Source organism: Somniosus microcephalus, chromosome 21 (genome assembly GCF_052327205.1).
Source record: "Somniosus microcephalus isolate GS21.2 chromosome 21, FLI_Smic_1.0, whole genome shotgun sequence".
NCBI classification, from domain to species: Eukaryota; Metazoa; Chordata; class Chondrichthyes; order Squaliformes; family Somniosidae; genus Somniosus; species Somniosus microcephalus.
In genome coordinates, this window is record NC_141007.1 from 66,519,045 (window position 1) to 66,532,304 (window position 13,260).

The 13,260-nt window shown below is 44.1% G+C and overlaps 1 pseudogene; it reads left to right on the forward strand.

Moving 5' to 3' along the window:
• The first annotated feature begins 468 nt into the window (after window positions 1–468).
• On the forward strand, window positions 469–4,636 carry LOC147102898 (uncharacterized; annotated as a pseudogene).
• The last annotated feature ends 8,624 nt before the right edge of the window (window positions 4,637–13,260 follow it).

Sequence of the window (13,260 nt, forward strand, 5' to 3'; positions counted from 1 at the left end):
CGGGCGAGTGCAGTCCCACCCAGCTGGAGGATGGTGGAGAGGCGATGGAGGAGGCTGAAGACAGGTTGAGAAGGACGAGGAGGGATAGTTTACCTTTGTCACAGTCACAAAGGATGTCATTTGTGACTTTGATGAGAGCCATTTCGGTACTGTTGCAGGGGCGGAAACGTGATTGGAGGGATTCAAACACGGAGTTCCGGGAAAGATGGGCATGGATTTGGAAGGTGACAACATGTTCAAGGACTTGAGAGGAAAGGGGAGGTTGGAGATGGGTTGGTAGTTTGCAAGGACGGGGGGGTCAAGGGTTGTTTTTTTGAGGAGAGGGGTGATGACGGCAGATTTGAAGGAGAGGGGGACAGTACCCGAGGAGAGAGAACCGTTAACAATATCAGCTAACAAAGGAAGTTGGGTGGTCAGCAGTTAGAGGGAATAGGGTCAAGGGAGCAGGAGATGGGTCTCATGGACAAGATGAGCGTGGAGAGCTCAAGAGGGGAGATTGGTGAGAAACTGGAGAAAGATGCTATAATCCATTAACTGCAATGGAACTGAATATCAGGCGCTGTGTGTAACGGGCGGCCATTCCGATACCGCCCGTGTTGAACTACCACTTGAGACCAATGTCTAGGCCCTGGTTTCCAATTTTGTGAAAAGTTTTCTCATTATTTCACACATGTTTTGTGTGTATGTTGCAATAGCAGGAATGGTACAGAAGCAGTCTGGTCACTTCCAAGCACAACTACCCACCTGAACTTAACAGGGAATTTGATTGATTCTCTACCAGCCATTTCCTTTGGTCATTTACCAAACCTGGAACATCTAAGGATCAACAATAATCTTCTGCGCTCTCTCAATCCTGACGCTTTCCAGGGACTTACTCACCTTTCATTCTTGAATTTGTCTAATAATAACATAGAGACATTATGTAAATGGACATTTAACAAAATCGTCAATCTGACAACTCGTTCTCTTGAAAACAACAAAAATATCTCAGCTTTCACCCAATATAATTGACTCGGTGCACCATCTGGAGTATGTGAGTTTGAAGCAAAACTATTTACCTGAATTTTCCATTATTGTTAAGGCAGCGGTGTTCTGCAAAACCCCATGAAGGCTGGATCTTAGCAGCAATACCACTTCAAGCCTGACCTCACCTGGAAACGTGGAAAGCATTCCTTATTCTCAGCTGCAGACACTCAGTTTAGCTGCCAACAACATTGGTTCTGTTGGAAGCAAAGGCGTCCCTTTCCACAAGAGGACCAATTAAATACATATTTTGGTTCTGTCTTCACAAAGGAGGACACAAATAACCTCCCAGAGATGTCGGGGAACATAGAGTCTGATGAAAGGGAGGAACTGAAAGAAATCAGTATTTGTAGGGAAATGGTGTTAGGGAAATTGATGGGATTGAAGGCCGATAAATCCCCAGGGCCTGATAATCTACATCCTAGGGTACTTAAGGAAGTGGCCCTAGAAATAGTTGATGCTTTGCTGATCATCTTCCAGCATTCGATGGAATCTGGAACAGTACCCATGGATTGGAGGGTAGCTAATGTTACCCCACTATTCAAAAAAGGTGGTACAGAGAAAACGGGGAATTACAGACTGGTAAGCCTGACATCGGTAGTGGGGAAAATGCTAGAGTCCATTATAAAAGATGTAATAGCAGAGCACTTGGAAAACAGTGACAGGATCGGACAAAGTCAACATGGATTTACAAAAGGTAAATCGTGCTTGGCTAATCTACTGGAATTTTTTGAGGATGTAACTGGTAAAATAGATAAGGGAGAACCAGTGGATGTGGTGTATTTGGACTTTCAGAAGGCTTTTGATAAGGTCCCGCATAAGAGATTAGCGTGTAAAGTTAAGGCACATGGGATTGGGGGCAAGGTATTGACTTGGATAGAGAACTGGTTGGCAGACAGAAAGCAAAGAGTTGGAATAAACAGGTCTTTTTCCGAGTGGCAAGCAGTGACTAGTGGGGTACCGCAGGGATCGGTCCTTGGGCCCCATCTATTCACAATATATATTAATGATCTAGACAAGGGAACTAGATGTAATATCTCCAAATTTGCAGACGACACAAAGCTGGGTGGGCGTGTGTGCTGTGAGGAGGATGCCGAGAAACTACAGGATGATTTGGACAGGTTGGGTGATTGGGCAAAAGCATGGCAGATGCAATATAACGTGGTTAAATGCGAGGTTATCCATTTTGGTGGCAAAAATAGGCAGGCAGATTATTATCTGAATGGCAATAGATTGGGAGAAGGGGAAGTGCAACGAGATCTGGGCGTCCTTGTGCACCAGTCGCTGAAGGTAAGCATGCAGGTGCAGCAGGCGGTTAAGAAGGCAAATGGCATGTTGGCCTTCGTAGTGAGAGGGTTTGAATACAGGAACAAGGATGTCTTGCTGCAGTTGTACAGGGCCTTGGTGAGACCACATCTTGAGTATTGTGTGCAGTTTTGGTCGCCTTATCTGAGGAAGGATGTTCTTGCCATGGAAGGAGTTCAGCAAAGATTCACCAGGCTGATACCTGGGATGGCAGGAATGACATATGAGGAGAGATTGGGTTGATTGGGCTTGTACTTGCTGGAGTTTAGAAGAATGAGAGGGGATCTCATTGAAACTTATAAAATTCTGACAGGACTGGACAGACTAAATGCAGGAAGGATGTTCCCGATGGTCGGGGAGTCCAGAACCAGGGGTCACAGTCTAAGGATAAGGGGTAGGCCATTTAGGACAGAAATGAGGAGGAATTTCTTCACCCAGAGAGTGGTGAACCTGTGGAATTCTCTACCACAGAAGGCAGTAGAGGTCAATACATTAAATATATTCAAGAAGGAGTTGGATATATTTCTTAAGGCTAAAGGGATCAAGGGATATGGGGAGAAAGCTGGGACCGGGTACTGAATTTGGATGATCAGCCATGATCGCATTGAATGGCGGAGCAGGTTTGAGGGGCCGAATGGCCTACTCCTGCTCCTATCTTCTATGTTTCTATGTTTCTGTTAGATTTATCTCACAATCGCATCACAACATTAGCCAGCAATGCCTTCAGTCACCTCCCTTTGAAGATGCTGAAGTTGAGTGGCAATTAGTTTCCTTTATCTGACCATAATTGTGTAGGTGTCCAAAAATTACAAATGTTGGATTTATCAAACACAACTCTTGGTAAAGGAGAAAACATGCAGCTATTATGCAAATTTGTTTTCCAAAGAAAGATAAAGCTTGTAGCTTTGAGGTAAAATGGTCTTAGATATCTCTCATCAGAAGACTTTTCCAACTGCACAACTTTACAAAGCATCGACCTGCCACTTAACCATGTGCATGGTCTCTCCAGTTTGTTCACCTAAGCAATTTAAATGAGCTCTATCTAAGTGGCAACCAAATCCATCAAGTTTACAACAGTTGGGCTGGCTTAAATAACCTCCACATACTGGGGCTTTGAAAAAAAAACCAGAATAAAAACAATTTATTCGTCTAGAAAAGCTGACATTAATGGATGTCTCTGAAATTGAAATATTCGAACTGCACAATGCCACGTTGTCTGGATTTTAAAAAACTTGAAAATACTACTGATTGACGAGAATAAAATTCTGGAATTGTATTCCTATTACTTCAAAGAACAAAAGCACCTTCAGAAATTGAGTCTTCATCAAAACAAGCTTTCTGTAATCCGAGTATGTGTGTTCGAGCAGCTAAACAAATTAACCGACCTCAACCTTGTTGGAAATCAATTGGCTCGAATGTATGCTGTTGTTTTTAAAGGTCTTTCCAATCTCAAGATACTGGTACTTGCTAATGATAACGTACAGAAACTCCATAACTGTATGTTCAAAGGACTTAGATTTTAAAACACATTGACCTAAGCAACAATAATATCATTCCAAATTACAAATGGAAGGACCTGGCTCCATTTGAGGAACCAGGACAGCTTCAATAAATGAACCTTAAATCTCAAGAAACACAGGGAATCAAATATCTTCCTAATGTTATTTTTAAGGGGCTTAAATCTCTCCAAAGTCTTTTCTTAGGGCTGAACACCAAACTCCTATTAACTAAGTACACGTTCAAACCACTTTATAATTTAACATTAGAAAACGGTATAGTACCAGAGAACTGGAGGACAGCTATTCCTATATTTAAAAATGTAGATAGAACAAGTCCAGGGAACTATAGACCAGTTAGCTTAACATCAGTGTAAGATGTAATAGAAAAACATCTAGAAACTGAAAATATAATAAAGAATAGTTAACACAGATTTCAAAAGGGAAGGTCATGTTTGACCAACCTTATTGAATTCTTTAAGGAAGTAGCAGGAAGAGTAGACAAGGGTAATGTAGTAGACTTGGATTTTCAAAAGGCCTTTGATAAGGTACTGCATAGTAGACTCATAACGAAGGTCAGAGCACGTAGAGTCAGGGGACAACTAGCAGAATGGATAACAAGTCGGCTACAAAACAGAAATCGGTTATTAAAAGTTAAAGGTAGTTACTCAGACTGGTGGAAGGTGGGAAGTTGTGTTCCACGGGGATTGGTGCTGGGACTACTGCTGTTCACAATTTACATTAACGATTTGAACTCTGGAATTAGAAGTTCAATTTCAAAATTTGCAAATGACACCAAATTGAGGGTATAGTTAATACTGAGGAAAACTGCAACAAAATATGAGAAGATGGTAATAAACTCGCAGAATGGGTGTGTAAATGGCAAATTAATTTCAGTATAGATAAGTGTGAGGTAATGCATTTTGGTAGGAGGAATAAGGAGGCTACATACTCCGAGTCTAAATGGGGTAGGGGAGCAAAGGGATCTAGGGATCCACATTCACAAAACATTAAAAGTAGCAACGCAAGTTAACAAGGCATTGGGGTTCATTTCTAGAGGAATAGAATTGAAAAGCAGGAAAGTTATGTTAAATTTATATATAACCTTGTTTAGACCACACTTAGAGTACTATGTACAGTTCTGATCTCCATATTACAAAAAGGATATAGAGACACTAGAGAAGGTGCAAAAAAGATTTACAAGGATGATACCAGAACTGAGAGGTTATAACCATCAGGAAAGACTGAATAGGCTGGGGCTTTTTTCCCTAGAAAAGAGAAGGCCGCGGGATGACCTATAAGATATCAATGTCCGTATATCCATCAATATAAGATAGTCACTAATAAATCCAATAAAGAATTCAAGAGAAACTTCTTCACCCAGAAAGTGGTGAGAATGTGGAACCCGCTACCACAGGGAGTGGTTGAGGTGAATAGCATAGATGCCTTTAAGGGGAAGTTAGATAAATACGAGGGAGAAAGCAATAGAAGGACATGCAGATAGGGTTGGATGAAGAAGGGCTGAGGTTGAGATTGATTATTTAAACGCGACCCCGAGGCAGCAGAGGACCAGGTAGGCCCCGGAGCGGCAGCTGTGCGGACCTGTGTGGGAAGTGGTGGCGGTGGCAGTATTTAAACGTGACCCCGAGGCGGCAGAGGACCAGGCAGGCCTACCAATCTCAGCTCCGAGAGTGGGAGAGAGAAGTAAAAAGTAATCGAACTGTGACGTCACCAGAAAGCAGGTAAGTGATTGGTTGGTGAGTATTTCTCTCTTTCTCCTTTTTTACAAGCTTAAATTTTGTGTTTTATAGTTTCTAGGGTCTCTGTGGTGTAGCGGGGACAGTTGGTAAACAAGGGCCATTTAGTATATCATTTAATTGGTGGTATTGATTTGATTTAATTTAAATTAATTAAAGGGTAAGTCATGGCAGGACAGCCCGGCCCCGTAGTTTGCTCCTCCTGCACTATGTGGGAAATCAGGGACACTTCCTGTGTCCCTGACGACCATGTGTGCAGGAAGTGTATCCAGCTGTAGCTACTGGCAGACTGCATTGCGGCGCTGGAGCTGCGGATGGATGCATACTGGAGCATTCACGAGGCTGAGGACGTCGTGGATAGCATGTTTAACCAGTTGGTCACACCGCAGGTAGAAGGTTGCAAAGGCAGAAAAGGAATGGGTGACCACCAGGCAGAGTAGTAGGCGCAGGCAGGTAGTGCAGGAGTCCCCTGGGGTCATCACCCTCTCGAACAGATACAGGTATACCGCTTTGGATACTGTTGGGGGGGAATGGCTTATCAGAGGAAGGCAGCAGCAGCCAACTTCCTGGCACCAGGGGTGGTTCTGCTGCACAGGACGGGAGGAAAAAGAGGGGTGTGGCTATAGTGATAGGGGATTCTATTGTAAGGGGAATAGATAGGCATTTCTGCGGCCGCAAACGAGACTCCAGGATGGTGTGTTGCCTCCCTGGTGCAAGGGTCAAGGATGTCTCAGAGCGGCTGCAGAACATTTTGGAAGGGGAGGGTGAACAGCCAGTTGTCGTGGTGCATATAGGTACCAACGATATAGGTAAAAAACAGGATGAGGTCCTAAAAGCTGAATATAGGGAGTTACGAGGTAAATTAAAAAATAGGACCTCAAACGTAGTAATCTCAGGATTGCTACCAGTGCCACGTGCTAGTCAGAGTAGAAATAGAAGGATATTTCAGATGAATACGTGGCTAGAGGAATGGTGCAAGGGGGAGGGATTCAAATTCCTGGGACATTGGAACCGGTTCTGGGGGAGGTGGGACCAGTACGCACCTGAGCAGGACCGGGACCGATGTCCTTGGGGGAGTGTTTGCTAGTGCTCTGGGGGAGGGTTTAAACTAAAATGGCAGGGGGTTGGGAACCTGAGCAGGGAGACAGAGGAAAGGGAAACAAGGATAGAAGCAAAAGACAGGAAGGAGAAAAACAAAGGTTGCAGTCAGAGAAATCAAGGGTTTAAATCAAACATGGCCACAGTAAATAATAATTCTAAAAGGTCTAAGAGCATTAAAAAAACAAGCCTGAAGGCTTTGTGTCTTAATGCAAGGAGCATTCGTAATAAGGTGGATGAATTAGCAGCACAAATAGAGGTAAATGAATATGATATGATTGGGATTACGGAAACATGGCTCCAGGGTGACCAAGGCTGGGAACTCAACATACGGGGGCATTCAATATTCAGGAAAGATAGGCAAAAAGGAAAAGGAGGTGGGGTAGCATTGCTGGTTAAAGAAGGGATTAACACAATTGTAAGGAAAGATATTGGCTCTGATGATGTGGAATCTGTATGGGTAGAACTGAGAAATACCAAGGGGAAGAAAACGTTAGTGGGAGTTGTATACAGACCTCCAAACAGTAATGCTGAGGTTGGGGATGGCATTAAATGGGAAATTAGAGACGCGTGCAATAAGGGCACAGCAGTTATCATGGGTGACTTTAATTTACATATAGATTGGGCTAACCAAATTAGTAACAATACTGTGGAGGAGGAATTCCTGGAGTGTATACGGGATGGTTTCCTGGACCAATATGTCAAGGAACCAACTAGAGATCAGGCCATTTTAGACTGGGTATTATGTAATGAGAAAGGATTAATTAGCAATCTTGTTGTGCGCGGCCCCTTGGGTTGGAGCGATCATAATATGATCGAATTCTTCATTAAGATGGAAAGTGAAGTAGTTGACTCAGGGACTAGGGTCCTGAATTTAAATAAAGGAAACTACGATGGTCTGAGGTGCGAGTTGGCTAGGATGGATTGGGGAATGTCACTCAAAGGGTTGACGGTGGATAGGCAATGGCAAACATGCAAAGATCGCATGAATGAACTACTGAATCTGTTCATCCCAGTTTGGCATAAAAATAAAACAAAAAAGGTGACTCAACCATGGCTAACAAGGGAAATTAGGGATAGCATAAGATCCAAGGAGAGGACATATAAATTGGCCAGAAAAAACAGTAAACCTGAGGATTGGGAGAAGTTTAGGATTCAGCAAAGGAGGACAAAGGGATTAATTAAGAGGGGGAAAATAGAGTATGAGAGTAAGCTTGCAGGGAACATAAAAACTGACTGTAAAAGCTTCTATAGATATGTGAAGAGCAATAGATTGGTGAAGTCAAGTGTAGGTCCCTTGCAGTCAGAATCAGGGGAATTTATAATGGGGAACAAAGAATGGCAGACCAATTAAATACATACTTTGGTTCTGTCTTCACAAAGGAGGACAGAAATAACCTCCCAGAGATGTCGGGGAACATAGGGTCTAACGAGAGGGAGGAACTGAAAGAAATCAGTATTTGTAGGGAAATGGTGTTAGGGAAATTGACGGGATTGAAGGCCGATAAATCCCCAGGGCCTGATAATTTACATCCTAGGGTACTTAAGGAAGTGGCCCTAGAAATAGTAGATGCATTGCTGGTCATCTTCCAAAATTCGATAGATTCTGGGAACTGTACCCATGGATTGGGGGGTAGCTAATGTTACCCCACTATTCAAAAAAGGTGGTAGAGAAAAAACGGGGAATTATAGACCGGTAAGCCTGACATCGGTAGTGGGGAAAATGCTCGAGTTCATGATAAAAGATGTAATAGCAGAGCACTTGGAAAACAGTGACAGGATCGGACAAAGTCAACATGGATTTACAAAAGGTAAATCGTGCTTGACTAATCTACTGGAATTTTTTGAGGATGTAACTGGTAAAATTGATAAGGGAGAATCAGTGGATGTGGTGTATTTGGACTTTCAGAAGGCTTTCGATAAGGTTCCGCACAAGAGATTAGCGTGTAAAGTTACGGCACATGAGATTGGGGGCTAGGTATTGACTTGGATAGAGAACTAGTTGGCAGACAGAAAGCAAAGAGTTGGAGTAAACGGGTCTTTTTCCGAGTGGCAGGCAGTGACTAGTGGGGTACCGCAGGGATCGGTCCTGGGACCCCAGCTATTCACAATATATATTAATGATCTAGACAGGGGAACTAGATGTAATATCTCCAAGTTTGCAGACGACACAAAGCTGGGCGGGAGTGTGTGCTGTAAGGAGGATGCCGGGAAACTCCAGTATGATTTGGACAGGTTGGGTGATTGGGCAGAAGCATGGCAGATGTAATATAATGTGGATAAATGCGAGGTTATCCACTTTGGTGTCAAAAACAGGAAGGCAGATTATTATCTGAATGGCAATAGATTGGGAGAAGGGAAGTGCAACGAGACCTGGGTGTCCTTGTGCACCAGTCGCTGAAGGTAAGCATGCAGGTGCAGCAGGCGGATAAGAAGGCAAATGGTATGTTGGCCTTCGTAGCGAGAGGGTTCGAGTACAGGAAAAAGGATGTCTTGATGCAGTTGTACAGGGCCTTGGTGAGACCACACCTGGAGTATTGTGTGCAGTTTTGGTTGCCTTATCTGAGGAAGGATGTTCTTGTCATGAAGGGAGTTCAGCGAAGATTCACCTGGGATGGCAGGAATGACGTATGAGGAGAGATTGGGTCGATTGGGCTTATACTCGCTGGAGTTTAGAAGAATGAGAGGGGATCTCATTGAAACTTATAAAATACTAACAGGATTAGATAGACTGGATGCAGGAAGGATGTTCCCGATGGCCGGGGAGTCCAGAACCACGGGTCACAGTTTAAGGATAAGGGGTAAGCCATTTAGGACTGAAATGAGGAGGAATTTCTTCACCCAGAGAGTGGTGAACCTGTGGAATTCTCTACCACAGAGGGCAGTAGAGGCCAATTCATTAAATATATTCAAGAAGGAGTTAGATATATTTCTTAAGGCTAAAGGGATCAAGGGATATGGAAAGAAGGCAGGGACAGGGTACTGAATTTGGATGATCAGCCATGATCGCATTGAATGCAGGAGCGGGCTCGAGGGACCGAATGGCCTACTCCTGCTCCTATCTTCTACGTTCCTGAAGAGTGGGCGTGCTCTGACCTGGAAGTTCTCAATGCTGACAAAGAAGGAAGAGTTACTTTTCTCCACCCTCCTTAGAGCTTTGCCATAACACACGTCATTCTGCAGCTGAGAGGGTGGACAGATAACCTGCTCCCAGCCACGTCTTTGCCAATGTCACTCTTGGGCTGGTTGTCAGGAGGTGTGAGAGAGCAGCCCAGGCTACTGCCTCCAGTTTTTCCTCTTATCTTGCGATGAAACACATTTTTATTTGGCTCATTCCACGTTGAGACTCTTACCACATTAGTCTTAATTTTATAAATTCCACAGTGGCACCCTGCTGCAGTCAAAATGGTGCGTCTGAAGCATATATAGCATGAAGTGCTCTGTTGTTCAAAGGAAAAACCAATCTAATCATTGACAATGTAGGATAAAGACTTCTGATGTATGCCTTATATTTATCACCAATAATTCCAATGATCAATGAGAGGCTGTTTATGAACAAATGCACCTCTGCTGTTCTCCAGCTTTAACCACATCCGCAGAAAAGCACCTGATTGCACCAGAATGAAAGTTCCCACTTCCCACATCAGCAATCCTTGTCAATACTGAGTTGGGAAAAAAAAATTGAACTAAATTTAGTGGTGAACAAAGGTGACCGTGTTCTAATAGGGCCGGATTCGAAAAACGAACGACATTGTGTACCCGATGTAGTTGAAACTGTATACATGCTCACCATCAGAACGTTGGAGGCCCAAGTCACATATCAGATGGTCGAGCCTCTGTCCTCTCAGTGCCACTCCTACCCAAGTCCTGCTGCTAGTGGAAGAGATTCTGGTCACTGCATACTCTAGGTGGGCACTCTTGTGAGAGCAGGAGATCCCATCTAGAGTACTCCACAGCTAGAATCCTGTCCATTAGCAGCAGGACTAATCTAATTTAATTTTTTGATGAAGTAACAGAGGGGATGGATGAAGGGAATGCAATGGATGTTGTCTACATGGATTTTTGGAAGACGTTTGACAAAGTACCATGTAGAAGGCTGGTTAACAAAATAGAGGCTCATGGAATAGGTGGGTCAGTGGCAGCTTGGATAAGGAATTGGCTTAAGGACAGAAAACAGCGAGTTGTGGTAAATGGCTGTTTTTCAGACTGGAGGATGGTAGACAGTGGTGTTCCCCAAGGGTCAGTGCTGGGGCCACTGCTTTTTTTGATATATATACACATGACCTGGATATTGGAATACAGAGTAGAATTTCTAAATTTGCCGTGACACCAAACTTGGGGGTGTGGCAAACAGTGATGATGATACCAATCGACTGCAACAGGACATAGAAAGGCTAGCAGAATGGGCAGACAAGTGGCTGATGGAATTTAATACAGAGAAGTGTGAGGTGATGCATTTTAGCAGAAGGAACAGGGAGAGGCAATGTACACTTAATGGCACAGTTTTAAAGAGTGTGCAAGGACAGAGGGATCTTGGAGTTAATGTGTATAGGTCCCTGAAGGTGGCAGGACATATTGAGAGAGTGGTTAACAAAGCATATGGGATCTTGGGCTTCATAAATAGAGGTATTGGGTACAAAAGTAGAGAAGTTATGCTGAACCTTTATAAAGCGCTGGTTAGGTCACAACTGGAGTACTGCGTCCAGTTCTGGTCACCATACTTTAGGAAGGATATAAAGGTCCTTGAGAGGGTGCAGAGGTGATTTACCAGAATGGTTCCGGGGATGGGGGATCTTAGCTACAAGGACAGGTTGGAAAAGCTGGATTTGTTTTCATTAGAGCAAAGGAGGTTGAGGGGTGATTTGATAGAGGTGTACAAGATTGTGACAGGTTTGGATAGACTAGACAGGGAAAGGCTGTTCCCACTAATTGATGGTACAAGGACTAGGGGACACAGATTTAAGGTTTTGGGCAAGAGATGCAGGGGGGAATGTGAGAAAAAACATTTTTACACAGCGAGTGGTGATGACCTGGAATTCGCTGCCGACGGAAGTTTTCAAGGGGAGACTGGATAGGCACTTGAGGGAAATAAACTTGCAGGGCTACGGGGATAGAGCGGGGGATGGGACTGACTGGATTGCACTACAGTGAGCCGGCATGGACTCGATGGGCCGAATGCCCTCCTTCTGTGCCTCTATGACTCCGATAGGAGGGAAATTGAAAGGGGAGCAATGAAAAAGAGAAAGGGAAGGGCAAGGAATTGTAATTTAGGGACAAAAGGGGGAGAAATGTAGAGAAGAGGGGAGAAGCTGGGAGTAGCACTTTGAGCTGGTGAAGAAAGGAGAGAATCAGCATAATCTGAGGAGAGGGCAAGGAGGAGTGGGGTGGGGTGGCAGGACGATGCCAGCATTAATTGAGGGATGAAGAGTACCTGCCTGAACTGGGGAGGGGATGAAGAGTACCTGCCTGAACTGGGGAGGGGATGAGGAGTACCTGCCTGAACTGGGGAGGGGATGAAGAGTACCTGCCTGAACTGGGGAGGGGATGAGGAGTACCTGCCTGAACTGGGGAGGGGATGAGGAGTACCTGCCTGAACTGGGGAGGGGATGAAGAGTACCTGCCTGAACTGGGCTGCGGGTCAGAGAAAAGCACCAGGTTGAATTGAGGGGGCAGAGGGAGAATAGTGCCAGTATGAACTGGGAGAGTTGGAGGAGGAGAGAGTCTCTGAGAAAGGGTCAGAGTTGGATGGGTTGCTATGTCTCTGTGAACTGGGTTGGGGTTTGGATGTGACAGTATGATTGCTGTGAGATTTGGGGTAATGATGGCGAAATCCAAATATCACTTTGCTTTTCCTATTTTAAAATTGCCAAGTAGAAAGTTCCCACGTAAAAAATGCTTAAAATTAGTCAAACTACATCATTTTTAACGTAAAAATTCTACATTTTCCAAGGAGCAGACCCTTCTAGAAATACCTCACCAATTTTATGCTTCAACATTTGAATTTCTCCCTTCAGCACTTTATGTTCTTATGTTTTTTATCCTCCTCCAATATATAGGAAAAGGATTTCAGGTCTAACCACAGCTTAAAGTACAAACTTGTGTAACTACCTGTTTTCACATTATTGGGCTTATAATTAGATAAATACGAACAATGACAGACAGCTAAAGGCCCTCTGGTCCATGCAGCCTGTCTCACACAATGGCGATACCTTGTTTAACCCAACCCGAAACAATGTGATCTGCTGGGAGAGGCAATAAAAGATAAAAAACCCAGGCCAATTTGGGAGAAAAAGATCTGGGAAATTCCTCTCTGACCCACCTAGGAGATCGAAACTAGTCCAGGAGATCACTCTCTAAATTCCCTGCAGGACCTACCTTCTATAAGAGGTGATCTCCACCCCATACTTGAAGGGGAAACATTTGCAGGGCTATGGGGCAAGGGCAGCAGAGTGTGACTAATGGCGTAGCTCTTTCAATGAGCTGGCACAGGCACAATGGGCCGAATGGTCCCCTTCAGTGCTGTGTGATTCGAAGACAATCAGGGCCCTCCTTGAGTTGTTCATTTTCTGAGGTCAGTGTCA